Source organism: Micromys minutus (genome assembly GCF_963924665.1).
Source record: "Micromys minutus genome assembly, chromosome: 5".
In the NCBI taxonomy this organism is placed as follows: Eukaryota; Metazoa; Chordata; class Mammalia; order Rodentia; family Muridae; genus Micromys; species Micromys minutus.
In genome coordinates, this window is record NC_137974.1 from 67,309,083 (window position 1) to 67,323,238 (window position 14,156).

Genomic DNA, 14,156 nt, shown 5'->3' on the forward strand with positions numbered 1-14,156 from the left:
AGCATTTAGATCTCTTACCATTTGCTCGTGATTTGAAAAGGCAATCTCTCTCTCTCTCTCTCTCTCTCTCTCTCTCTCTCTCTCTCTCTCTCTCTCTCTCTCTCTCTCTCTCCCTCTCCCTCCCTCCCTCCCTCCCTCCCTCTCTTTTCCCCCCCCGCCCCCCTCTGCTTCTCCATGATGTTCTTATTCTTTCTTCTTTACCACAACCCCGAGAAAGGAGTCACTTTGAATTTTTAGGATCCTAAAACGGAGTGCCAAGGTCTTTGGCTCTGAAGTTATTTTCTTTTGCCTTGGCCGAGATCATAGTCACTGAAATAATTACTAGGACCTAGCCAACAGCTTGGATACGGAGACAAACAGTCGGTATGCCCTCTTTGTTAAGGAGCTAGGGGATGGACACATTTCGCTTTTACTCCAGACTCTTTGGCTTGCAGCTTACTCGGTGTTGGGGGCAGGCAGACAGGAAGTAGTCGCCGGCTCAGAACACGCTACTCTTCTCGCCTTTGCGCACGGACTACATTGATTCCAGATGGGCTGAGTTCGTGCCAGTGTTTTCCCTACCGAAGTCCTTGGACAGGGTAAGCATAGCAGTTCCTCTCACACTGCTCCTGCCAGCTGAGGTTGCCTGTACACCTCCCAGCTGGATGGCCCAGTACCAAAAGATCAGCCTGCCAGTGCAGGTGTCTGCATAGGAATGTTCTAGTAGCTGCTGAGCTTCCAGAAAATTTAACTGGTGCTTTGAAAGAGTGCAGTGAATGCAAGTGACCCCAAACCATCGACAGGATGGGGGAAGGGCTGCAGAAGTATGGACACTGAGTGATCCTGGGTGCCCTGGCCATACATACCTCTGACTCTAGATCAGCCTCCTTGCTTATGCGCATGCCCAGTTAGTCTCGTTCCTCTTCTCAGAGGTCACAGATCTGAGCTAGAGTCCCGAAACGTGAGCTCTCTCCACTTCCTTCTGTAGCATGGCCATACTTCCCATCAGACAGACCTTTGTTTCTGAGTTAAAATCACAACCAGTTTCTTAGGCCTGCACGGATGCTTGAAGGGGAAGCCTTTGGGGAGGAGGAATCGAAAACCGCAGTGCTCCCGTCTACTCCAGAGGCACTGCCAGCAGAGAGGTTTATTGAAAGACCGCTTAAGAAGGTTCTTCCACCGAGCTCCCGTGTGCTCCCATGGGGGTGGTTTTATAACCACCCTATACTTTTCTAATTTAATTTCGTGATCAGAGGACCAAGTCTGTTGGCTCTCACCACTCTACAGTCACACGTCGGCTGTTTCATTTACAAGCTGTGCAGACCCAAGAAAGCGCTCAGCATCTTGACGGCCATCCTTCATCCCTTTCTCCAATTTCTCCTAACAGCCTTGGGTGTTATCATTGTAGAGATCTTAGACATACTTTGTATAGTTTATCCCCAGTTAGTTTAGACGTCTGTCCTAGAAGTTGACTGTTATGGGAGGTAATAGCATCCCAAATTTGTCAGTTTGGTTAGTGGTATTGTAACAATACGTCCTTCACATTGGTGGCAGGGGAGGAGGGGTGACGATGGGATGGAGGAGAGATGCTTCCCAACTGGAAGCATTTCCAATTTAAAGTTAATTTCCTGCCACAGTAGGGGGGAAAATCTACATGAAACCCCATTCAGCTCTAACCAGTAGGAATGCCAGTAAGCACACAGACAAGGACTGTAAGGTGCCCAGGGTCTCCCTCATGTCATTGGGGAAGCTGCTGACCAGGATAATTCTGTCACCCAGGCTGAAAGCAGCAGTTTTATGGATGACCCAGCCTAGAGTTATACATAGTTACCACTTAAAAGTCCATCTGATTTATCACAGTAATAGACACTATGAAAATGTGTCCCTGGGGATATTTCTTTTAGCAGAAGCCCCGCATTTCAGTGTGAGCCGGCAACGCTATTTATGCAATTATCAAATATTTGAAGGAAGTCTAGAGACCGAATGTAGATAGTGACGTCTTATCAGCAGAGTTTTACCTACACAAACAAAACTGTCTTTAAAACACTGGAGGGAAAGTGAATCACCTCGCTGATTTTTATGCTTTGCCCTCAATATGTATATATATATTGATGATAAAGAGGAATGTAATTTTCTAAAACATTAAAATTATATTATTTCTTTTGGTAAATCCCTGATGGGCATTTTATAGATTCCCTTAATTTGAAATATTTTTTTCCAAGATTACTGTGATAAGTGAATAATAAATATACTTGGTTATACAACATTTCTATTTGTACCATTACCTTACTGCAGATCAAGCAGATTAGATAAGGAATGATTAGTTGTTGCCTAATTGGGAAATAAATCCAAACAAAAGTCAGAGTGGGATCTAAAATATCATATGTGCAACTGTCTCTGTTTTTTTTTTTTTTAAATCATCCTCTTTGACTCTGTTCCCTTTTTGACTCCGGCCTTGTGGAAAACACTCATAAACTACAAATATTAAATAACTGCCAATCAACAAGAGTAGCTGTCTACTCTGCCTCGGGAAAAAGACATCCTAATTCTATAACCTGCAGTCTGAGCAAGCTAAGTCTTATTTCTACCTTATAAATAAATCAACACTCACAACGCATTTAACCTTTCCCAAGGTCACACAGACAAATAGAAAAAAAAAAGATGAGATTGAAATTTCAGAACCAAATTTCTCCCCATCATCCACACGTCTTCTTCTATTATGCCCATGACCCCATAAGTTTGGGCCCTCACATCTACAGCTGCTACATGTGGCAACTTTAAGACCAACACTTCAGCTCTACCGTGAGTACCACTGGGTTTTTGTCTAAGTAGGCAGAGAAAGTATGTTTCCAGTCTGGGAGTAGCCCAGCGCAACCATTCCAGAGGCTGTCTTCAGCTATGTGGGCTGCCACAGATGTTGAGTGAAACTCCCCAGTGCCAGCTTCCCTGGCACCATTTTGGGAAAGGCAAGAAAGTAGAGCACAAAGCCCAGAATGACCGCTGATTTACTGAAAAAAGCAAGGTTGTTCCAAGGAGGCATTTTACTGGTTCTATTCGAGTTTTGAACATTCTGAACATTCAACCAGAAAGACAAATGCAAGCACAAAATAACAAACAGCTCCCACTGTCCAGTCTCTAGAGTCCCAGACAATGAGTAGGTGGGGCTTGTGAAAAGCAGGCAGAGGAGGAACTAGAAACTATGCCTTGCATTTATTTACAAATTTACTTACATGTCTAATTTTGTGTCCTCATCATACTTGTATAATTTGATTTTTATGAGTATAAACCACAAACGGACAAACAAAATCAAAAATTACTCTCTTCGCAAAAGTCACGTTAAATTCAAGGGTTTTCTAAGTCTGTAACTTGCTCAAAGCTTTCTTAGGCCTCCTAACAATGCCTGTGTAGGTTAGAGAAATGTGAGTGATCATTTGCTTCCATTCATTGAACCTCCACAATGTTTCTACTTACATAAACTGTAAAGTAAGTGAACGTTTTATTTTGATTTGGCTGTCAAAAAGAGTAAAATGGGCTCAAACAAAAGATACAAATACAACCTGAAAATTAAATGTTATTGGGAAAAAAATAATCAACAACCCTGTATTCCTTTGTATTTGGTCTTTGCTGATAATAAAGATTTCTGGATTGTAAAAACAGAGAGGGCACATCATTGCTGCTTCAAACTGCCCAAGGAATTACCTTTATCCTGCCAAATGGTCCAGGTGGTTCTTTTCCAGAGACATTTCCATATCGTTCTCACCCTGACTTGCATTACATAACTCAGCCAGGGACAGGTCAGGTCCTCTCCTCTGACTTGCAGAACAGGACTTCAAAAATTACTTGGCTTGATTTAAAATTTCAAGCCAAGCATCAACAGTGGACCCATGGGTTTGTTCCTTTTCTTTTTCTAACCTTGTCACTGCCTCTATTAAAATAATTAGCTGCTAAAGTGACCAGAGACAGCAGGAAGGAACCAGGACCTAAGTTCTTGGAACAAACCATTAAATACCCGAGAAGTAGTTTAATTATAAAATTAGTAATTCTATGTGTAGGGTGTTTTGCCTGCATGCATGTCTGTGCACCAAGTGTGATTCCACTGTTTCTGGAGGCCGTAAGAAGGTGCTGAATCCCTGGAACTGGAGTTATAGACAGTTGTGAGCTGCCATATGGGTACCAGAAATATTTTACTGGCTGAATCATTTCCCCAGTCCCTAAACAATTCGTTCTTTTTGTTTGCTTGCTTGTTCATTTTCTTTTTGGGGACAGAGTTTCTCTGTGTAACAGAGCCCTGGTTGTCCTGTAGATCAGGCTGACCTAGAACTCATAGAGATCTGCCTGGCTCTGTGTCCTGAGTGAAGGTATTACCGGCAAGCCCAACCCCAAATAATCCTTTCCTAAAAGTATGTATCTTGAGGAAAAAATATTGTTTCCATGAAAGAACACAAGTAATTGTTTCTCTCTCTCTCTCTCTCTCTCTCTCTCTCTCTCTCTCTCTCTCTCTCTCACACACACACACACACACACACACACACATGTCTTAAGATGCTATTGATTGCCAGGCTTATTTATAATAGCCAGAAGCTAGAAAGAACCCACATACCCTTCAACAGAGGAATGAATACAGAAAATGTGCTACATTTATACAATGGAATACTACTCAGCTATTAAAACAATGACTTCAAGAAATTCCTAAGCAAATCATGGAACTTGAAGCTATTATCCTGAGTGAGGTAACCCAGTCACAAAAAGAACACTCATGGTATGTACTCACTTACAAGCAGATACTAGCCCCCAAAACTCAGAGCACCCAAGAAACCATCCACAGAACTTATGAAGCTCAAAAGAAGGAATGCCAGAAGATGGATGCCCCAGTCCTTCTTAGAAGGGAGAACAAAACACTCATGGGAAGAAATAAAGAGACAAATAGAGGAGCAGAGGTTGGAGAAAAGATCATCCAGAGATTGCCTCACCAGAGGATCCATCCCATATGCAGCCAGTAAACCCAGTCTCTATTGCTGATGCCAAGTAGAGCTTACTGGCAGGAACCTGATATGGATGCCTCCTCAGAAACTCTGCCAGAGTCATACTGATACAGATGAGGATGCTTGCAGCTAACCATCAGGCTGAACATGAGGATCCCAATAAAGGAGCTAGAGAAAGGACTGAAGGAGCTGAAAGGGTATGCAACCCCATGGGAAGAACAAAATTACCAACTAACCAAACCCACCACTGATTCCAGGGACTAAAATACCAACCAATGAGTTTGTATGGAGAGACCCATGGCCCCAGGTGCATATGCAGCAGAGGATAGCATTTTCTGGCATCAATGGGAGGAGAGGCCTTTGGTTCAGCGAAGGCTCGTTTTCCTAGTGTACGGGAACGCCAAGGTGCTGAGGTGGGAGAGGGAGCACCTTCATGGAGGCAATGGGGGGGAATAGAATTGGGGGAAGAGGATAACTTCTGCAATGTAAATGCAGAGAATATCCAAACAGAGAGAGAGAGAGAGAGAGAGAGAGAGAGAGAGAGAGAGAGAGAGAGAGAGAGAGAGAGAAAGAGAGAGAGAGAAAGATAAAAAGAAAGAAAAAGATGCTATTGCCGTACATTTGAAATTCTGTAGGCTTTATGTTAAGCATTTTGTGAAGAATGCTCTCATTGTAAGCATCTGCAAAATTAAACGAAGTCCCATGGAGGTGATGATGGTGCCTGCGAGTGAATGAGTTCGACACAAATCAAGACACAGCACCAGTTGTCACTTTGGATGCACTGGTGCACACTTGGGGGATCAGGCAATGCTGCAGGATGAGGTTCAGAGGCTTCAGGTTTAGAGCAGTACCTCAGGTTTCATCACCCAAGGACATGTCCACAGAGAACTAACTTCAGTGTGTTATGCTGTGCTCCAATACCATTTTCAGAGGCCCCCCCCCCCCCCTGGTTTGTTTCCCAAATGGAAACCTGAAATTCTGCTAGCTGTAAGCCCTAGCTGAGGGCCAGGGAGAATGGCTCAAAAGGTGAAGCCTTTCTCAGTTCTCACTTCAGCCTACTGGCTCTAAATTCCTTCCACAGAATAGACCAGTACATGGCCTGGTGGATCCCTTATTTCTATCCTAAGTACTAAACATGGAGACTGAGCTAAAGGCGCCACACCAAACACCCCCTGAGCCCCTCCCCCTGCTTCAGTTTTACACTAGACTCTGGCCTTTGCACCTCTGTGGAGGTAGGGGGGGCACTCCTGTCAGTCTCGTTCTCTGTAAAGTTAGAAAACATTCAGCCAAGGATGGAGGTCTTTGATTTCCTCTCACATTTCTGGAAACAGAAAGAACGGAATTAGGGCAAAGGCTTGAAACGGATCTAGATTTTTGTTTTCTAGAGGAAATGAAAACGTTAAATTTCTGTCCAAGTCAATGTGAATGTATTTCCTATCATATTGATAATGTATGGTTGGTACTCTCGGGGTGAAAAGGTTGTACAAGACCACTTTTAATGCACAGCAGGTGAATGCCAACGATTTAGAATTTCAAAGTGTGAATATCAGCCAAGATCCTTCATCTGTCTAGTTTTACAAAAATGAAGGCAGTTAAACCATCATGCTCAGAGAATTAATTGCACGAACATTTTTAAACTTTACTTTTAAGTGGCCTCCCATTAAGACATAACCTGAACAACCACTTAGAGGGTTACAAATTAAAATGTCCTGCTTTCAACCAGGACCACATAGATAATGTCTTTAAAGAAGCCAAAACTTTAGCTGTGGGCCATTCCAAAGGATCATTGGTTCACCAATGAGGGGCTGTTTCATCTTCTATATTTACAACGAGGTAAATTTCTGCCTATTTCTGTCAACAGATCTAATATAAACCATCAATTTTATATACCCCATGGAGTGTTTTCTAAGAAGCACATTAGAATTATAAGCGAACTCCACAGTATTGGTTTTGGTTTATAAGCCTAATTAGCACAGATGAGATTAGACCGATTTCCACTGAAATAAGTGTTCTGAAGTTCCTGGTGTGCAAGTCACTCTCTGTGAGCACCAGAAGCTGGTCCTTTAAGGGACTTCCTGGAATGCATCCCTAGACTTTCCCATTCTCTCTGATCTAAGAAGGACATCACAAAACAGAGCCCAGAAACTGAGAGTCCCGTGCAAGGTTACACAGCCAAATGTAAATGATGGTGTTCTCCCATGTCTTCATGTCCACCGGGCTTCAGAGCCCACTGTCCAGCAACGTCTCTGTCTTTCCTTCTGCCTCCTTTTTACACCGCACATTTCTAGGAAGACCCGTCTGACCTCACATGAGTCATTTGGGCAAGGCCCCCTTCCTTCTGTTCACAACCCTTTCCTTCTCCAAAGCTGAGAGTGGGTTGAATAAACCCACTCAGCACCACCGCCGCCGACAAAAATCTCCGTTTTTCAGCATCTGTATGTTTCTTAGGTGTTGAATCTATAATAATGTTAACCAGATTAGAACAATGCTAACTATTACGGCAAAACTAATAAACCTCCTGTTCCCCGGCCATCGAATCAAAAGCCTGTGACTTTGACTCTAACCTGCTTCCTTTGTGCCTTATTTTTAAAACGTTGTTCTAATTAACCCTATATATTCATGAGGACAATCTGAGGGGCAAGATAATCTCTCTATTTCCTCTGTCATGGTTAGATGATTCAGCCACTATTTCCAGACCTAAAATCACTATCACCCCCGCAACAGACACACACACACACACACACACACACACACACACACAGGCACGCGAGCGAGCACACGCAACCTACTCCCTCAGGACTTTTATCCAGGTGGGGTCTTCCTTTTATTTCTAAAATAGTGGCATGCCTATGTGGTGCCCACTGGAACCTTAAAATGAGGAAAGTGTGAATTCTTTTCTTATCAAGCATTACATGCTGAGCCTACCCAACGATCTCCATTTTCATGAGGTCTTTACACTGTCCGCAGTCTGTGGGCCAGAGGAAGCCCTTGAGTGTTCGCTTACTACAATGTGTGCGCTCTCTCTCGCTGACAGTAACTGTGTGCACCCTCTAAATGCTTCGGTTAACATCCGGTTCTCCCGATCCTGTGATTGCTACACTCTCCCGTCATTTTCTCCGTCGTGCACAAGGTGACCTGATTCTCTCCGCACACGCTGCTCTTCCTTCTCTAATCCCATCTCTTCCTGCCCAAACAAGTCAACGCAGCCAAGTTAAAATATTCTCCCAATTTATCTATCCACAGTGATGCTAGAGAGGTGGTTCTCAACCTGTGGGTCATGACTACTTTGTAGTCCAGTGACCCTTCCTTCCACAGGGGTTACATATCAGAAACCATGCATACCAAATGTTTAACAACAATTCATAACACTAGCAACTCACTGTTATAAAGCTTCAACAAAAATAATTTTATAGTTGGGGGGGGTCACCACATCACGAGGAACTGTATGAAAGGACCGAGGCATCAGGAAGGTTGAGAACCACAGCTCTAGAATTCCCTTCTCACTTGTATCTCATGAGCAGATTTTTCTTTAAAACATTTTTAATTTCTTACAAACTTTAACCTGCTTAAATGAAAAAGTCATCATATTCATGAACCTGTACAGATACATCTTTGAATATGCATTTAAAAATGAAAAAGAAAGCAGGATATATATATATATATACACATATATACATATATATATATATCCAATATATCTCCAACATCTCTCCAATATATCTCCAAGTATGTGCATAGACATTCTGCCAGGTAAAGTCTCGAAGTATGAGTAATATTTTATCCTTTATATTAAAGTGTTTATTTTAGAGGATTAAAGGAGATCTTTGAGATGTTGAGCATTAGAAAAACTGTTTAATCATTGGAAAACAGCATCTCTCTTTTTTTCCCTAGCTCTTTCAAAAACCATTTTAATCATGCAAAAATAACACAGTGTACTCTAGCACAACACTAAATTGTTCCCTAAGGTTGATTGACTTTTATTAATTTTCATGGCATATTAGTTCTTAAACGCAATAGCTATTAAAAATAACAATCCTAAAGGAAGTCTAAATATATTATTTTAGAAGCAATACACAACAGTTAGCAACAGAAATAATGCACTTTACACTTGCTGGACCTTAATTGAGCTGTGCAGTTATAGAACTATACAAGAGGTATTCCATAGCACCGCACAGACCCAGGAACTGGTTCCAAGGTCTACACGAGGGATTGCTGAAACAAGCATGCGAGGCACTGGGTGGTTCTCACTGGAGGAGATCACAGTGCAGAGAAGACCGTGTGCTGAACAACGGGGAACACGCACACCTCCACACTGAGGTACCCGAAACCCCAGAGACCCAACAACTTCCCACCTAAAACAGTGCCTATGCTTTTTCTCCAGACCTCCTTAGATAGCAAAAAGGATGAACCCATGTCCGTGAAGAAACAAATAAAAGCACTCTAGAGAAGAGTAAAATCTTGCAAAAGGATTTAAAATTGCTCTGACTTGTTTCTCATTTTGTGGTTTCTTTCCTTACTCTCATTTATTTACTCTGTGTGTGTGAGTGTGTGTGTGTGTGTGTGTGTGTGTTTGTGTGTGCACTTGCACGTGTGAGTGTGCACCCGTGAGAGGGCTGTGGTGCACTTGGAAGGATCAGAGGACAACTTGCAGAAGTCAGCTCTCTACTTCCATCATGTGACTTATAGGGACTCAATCTTGGGTTGTAAGGCTTGGCATCTTTAACCCCTGACCTGTCTCTCTCTGGCTTTCACTTTATTCTTGGTTGTGATGCCATACAATTACTACCCAGACAACTAAACAGTGCGGGAGACGGAATCTATCTGCCTCCTATCACTGAGTCAGTTTAGCAACCCCGACTGTCTGCACATAAGAAGAAATTCAATTCGGTACCGATCATCCGATTAATTCCATTAGTCTAATTGAAGGTGTCACTGAGGGACTCAGTTCATGGCTCTTCTTCCACACCAACTGCTCATTGCCTCAGCACAGAGCTCCCAGCTGATCATCACAACACATCCAAGGCATGTCCATCCTCTCCTGCTTCAGAAGAATCTGGTGTTTGCAGTAACCTAGATTTGGGTGTGTCTTTGCTCACACAGAAGCATAAACCAATTTGGTATTGAAATTATGCGAGCCCAGTAATTGAGCCCTCCTTAGGCTAAAAATACCTTCTAGACCTGGTTTCTCTCGTTAATACGAGCTCCATAATTTTTTAAAGTTTTCTTTTGAGACCACAATTATACCATTATTCCCTCCTTTCTTTTCCTCCCTCCAAAACCGCCCAAGTTACGGCCTCCTCCTTGTTCTTCAATTTCATGGCTTCTTTTCTTGTTCTCTCCCTCTCCCCCGCCTCTCTCTCTCTCTCTCTCTCTCTCTCTCTCTCTCTCTCTCTCTGTGTGTGTGTGTGTGTGTGTGTGTGTCTGTGTGTATATCCAAATACCTAACTACAATCTTCTGAGGCCTGTGCATGTGTATGTTCTCAGTGCTGACCACACAGGATAATCAGTTGGTGTGCTTTGGAGAAGACGAACTTCCTCTCATAGTATCCCTTAGCTGCCCATAGTTTCCAAACTCTTTCATTAAAAAGATAGCATATTTAAACATCGTCACTTGAAATATTTTTATTTCAGTGCTATGATTTGAAACATATTTTAGAGTGGACATTAAGCTCCCTTTTGCATCTAATTTACAAGAACATTATTGTTGTTCTTGTTGTTTAAAAAATATCAATGTGACGATTATTCTTGGTTGGTAACCTGACTGCATCTGTAAGTAACTAAACCCCAAGGAGCTGGCACACCTGTGAAGTTTCTTTTTCTTCTTAAAACAAACTTTTGAGGTAGGAAGACATCTTTAATCCAGATCCTTTATTGAGGTGAAGTCACCTTTCCTCTGCCCATGTTCTGCTGGCAGCCTACATGAGGGGTATAGAGAAAGACCACTTGCATCTGCCTATTTGTCCCTGCTTTTCCTGAAAGTCCATTCCTTCCCTGCTGCTACAGAGCCCAGCGAATACTGGAGACCAGCTGAGAAACCCAGTCCTGTGGACTGAACCACTGTTGGATTCTTAGATGTTCTTTTGGTAGACCATTGTTGGACTAGCTGGATCACAGCCTGCAAGCCAGTCTAATAAATCCCTAAATATATATAAAACATTATATATTATAAAGACATATATTCTACAAGTTATATTTCTCCAGAGCTCTGCCTATAAAATAAGCCATTTAAAAAAATAGCCCAAAAGAAATTTGATTGAAGAACAAATGTGAAGGATGGTATTTCAGTATTTCCCAGGATAGGTATAAAGATAGAACTAATTTACATAGCAGATGTCCAATTGCTCATAAATTTATGAACCACTATAAAATGGTAGCAGATAAATTATAGCAAATACTCTGGGGGAAATGACACCCATTGAAATTGAGCATGTGTTCCAAGAAGGCCTATTATCTTGGACATCAGAGATCACACCTTCATGATCCAGAGACACCTCTGAAGGTCCCTCATGCCCATGAAAGGGGCTTGGCTGTGCCTTCAAGATGGTCACATGATTCTTAGCCCCGTCTTCTCGGAACTCCACTTCCAGCCAGCCACAATTGGGGCCACGTAAGTACATGACAAGATGGTCCACATGAAAGCTTTAATCCAAGGAAAAAGTATTTTCCACAAATAAGGAGAACAATAAATTTCACCAGAGACTTGGTAAAATTACTTGACATTGAATTCTTTCTCTAATCTCTAGGGAAAACAAGAAGAAGCCTTTCTAAATGTGTCGACTAAGAAGGGAACATGCAAGTTTCTCAAACTAATTTCAGATTTCTTCAAACTACGAGAACGAAGACTTAAACAATTTCTCTAATAACATTCCATTTTATGTAGCCATCTGAATGCAAGAACGGAAAATAAAACGATCATTCTGACTTGTGCTAACCAAAGGATGTTTAAATGGGCCAGCATGGAACAGAGCGGAGAAACATAAAAATAACCCAGCACCTGAGAATCTTTGCTCCTCTGTATCCTTTCATCAAAAGTGACACATTGTTAACTATCATGGCAATGGGTGTTCAGTTCTTTGGGGCAAAAGATTACAATGGGATAGTAAGAACTTCTGAATGAAAACCACTGACATTCATTAAGGCACATCTGCAACCCCTAGGCATTCACATTAGGACTACAATGTTCATTTCAATAATGAGATTTCTAAATGCAGACTGCCCTGAGTATAATCTGCTGGAAGGGACTGGCTACCTAGAACAGTGCTGGAGGTGTGGTAGTGTTCACTGGACAAATCTGTTCCTGCAATAAAGTCAATGCTTAAAAAGGTAAGTAGACAAACATTGCTTGGCTCCTAGGTGCAACCCTCACCCTAACCATCTTCCTAATAGCCTACCCCTGCCTTCGATGATTCTAGCATGCCTTCAGCTCATCTTTGCACACACACACACACACACACACACACACACACACACACACACGCACACACTCACACAGTGAAAGGAAAAGAAAAATATTCTAAAAACAACTACTCCCCAATCCTCCTGTAATGAGGAATCTTACTCCAAATAGTCATTAAAGACCTGTGGATATAATTTCAATTAAGATTTTTAAATGTTCTTCTTGTGTTACAAAACAGATTTTAGAGGAGCCTGGAGGATAGTTTTAAATTTGCTTGACTAACTAAATCACTGTATAATGAACTTTGACTTTAAAACAACTAATAAAATATTCTTTGTTCATTTAACCACTTAATTATTTATCAAAATGTTTTTTTCTAAGAACTACCTCAGTGTATTTTTTTCCCACTTCTCACTCCACTCTATTTTCATTCCTGGTAAACTATGAAAATCAGGAGGGCATGGTACAATGTGTCATGGCTTAGGCAGGTTTTTATTACACATTCATGTATTTATATACATAACACCAAAAAAATCTTAAAACTTTCTTAGTAACTCCTGAGTTTTAGATCTTCGTTCCTTAAGACTAAAAATTAGATTTTCAAACCACAAAACAGAATAAAACTATACAATTTAATTTTAGAACTGACAACAAGCCTCGATTTAGAGATAACGGATAAGATTTTTTTTTCAAGTCCATTTAAAATGTCCTATGAGAATGAGCTTTAAAACGCAGAACAGTACAATAATCTTAATGTCAGAAACATCTCCACCATACAGAAATATAGAACTATTTATCACTTTATAGTATCTCAAAATATCTTCACATATATTTTCTCCTCTGAAATATGAAAGCAAAAAAATATTAGAAATGCACCAAGCTAATCAAGCAATAGAGCGTCTATTTGTTGTGAAATGTAACTTTATCAACAGCTAATGCTTTGTATCCTTGCCGCGTGTGGTGCAACAAAGACCACGAGAAGACCCGTGGAAGCACAGCAATGCACCTAGCTACTTGGCCATGCCACACAACATTTTCTGGAGCAGCTTCTCAGTAAATTACTGTAAGCATATGGTGGCTTGAAAAAGGCGAAACATCTAAGTCAAATTCAGACCACTGTTTGATATCCAATATACACATGGGCGCATCCTCTATAGATCTTATGTTAAAAAATCTATTAAATGTACAAAGTGCTCTTAATAGAAAAAATTCGAGATGCTCAATTTTTATCAGTAAAAGGAACGACTTCCTTTGACTTGTTCTTCACTGAGTTATTTTTTTTTCTGTTATTTACAGATTAAATGCAGGAAACATTGTCACTTTATGAATACACAGTTTCAATAATTGCTGCAAGAAAAAGGCCACTATTTTAGATGGAAGCCAGGGAGTTCTCTAGAGACAAGTATTCTCAAATCAAATAGCATAACCTATTAAAATAATTATTAAAAATAATACTCTAGAATCTATATTGTGAGATGTTTTTATTTCTAAGGGTTCTGGTATACTGTAATTTCTAAGTAATTTGGATTATATTAATTTTATTATCTGGTAGCTTGTTTTTTAAAACTAATTTTAGTATCTGACCCCATGTCTAGTTTTTAAAAAAATAATGTATGTGTATGTGTGTGCTTGAGTGTATGTATGTGCACCACATGCATGCAGGTCCCACTGCTCCTAGAAGCCAGAACAAGGAGTCAGATCCCCTGGTAGTAAAGGCAGTTGTGAACTACCCAGTATAAGCACAGGGAACGGAACCCTGGTTCTCTTAAAGAGCAACAAGAATTCTTTACTACCGAGAC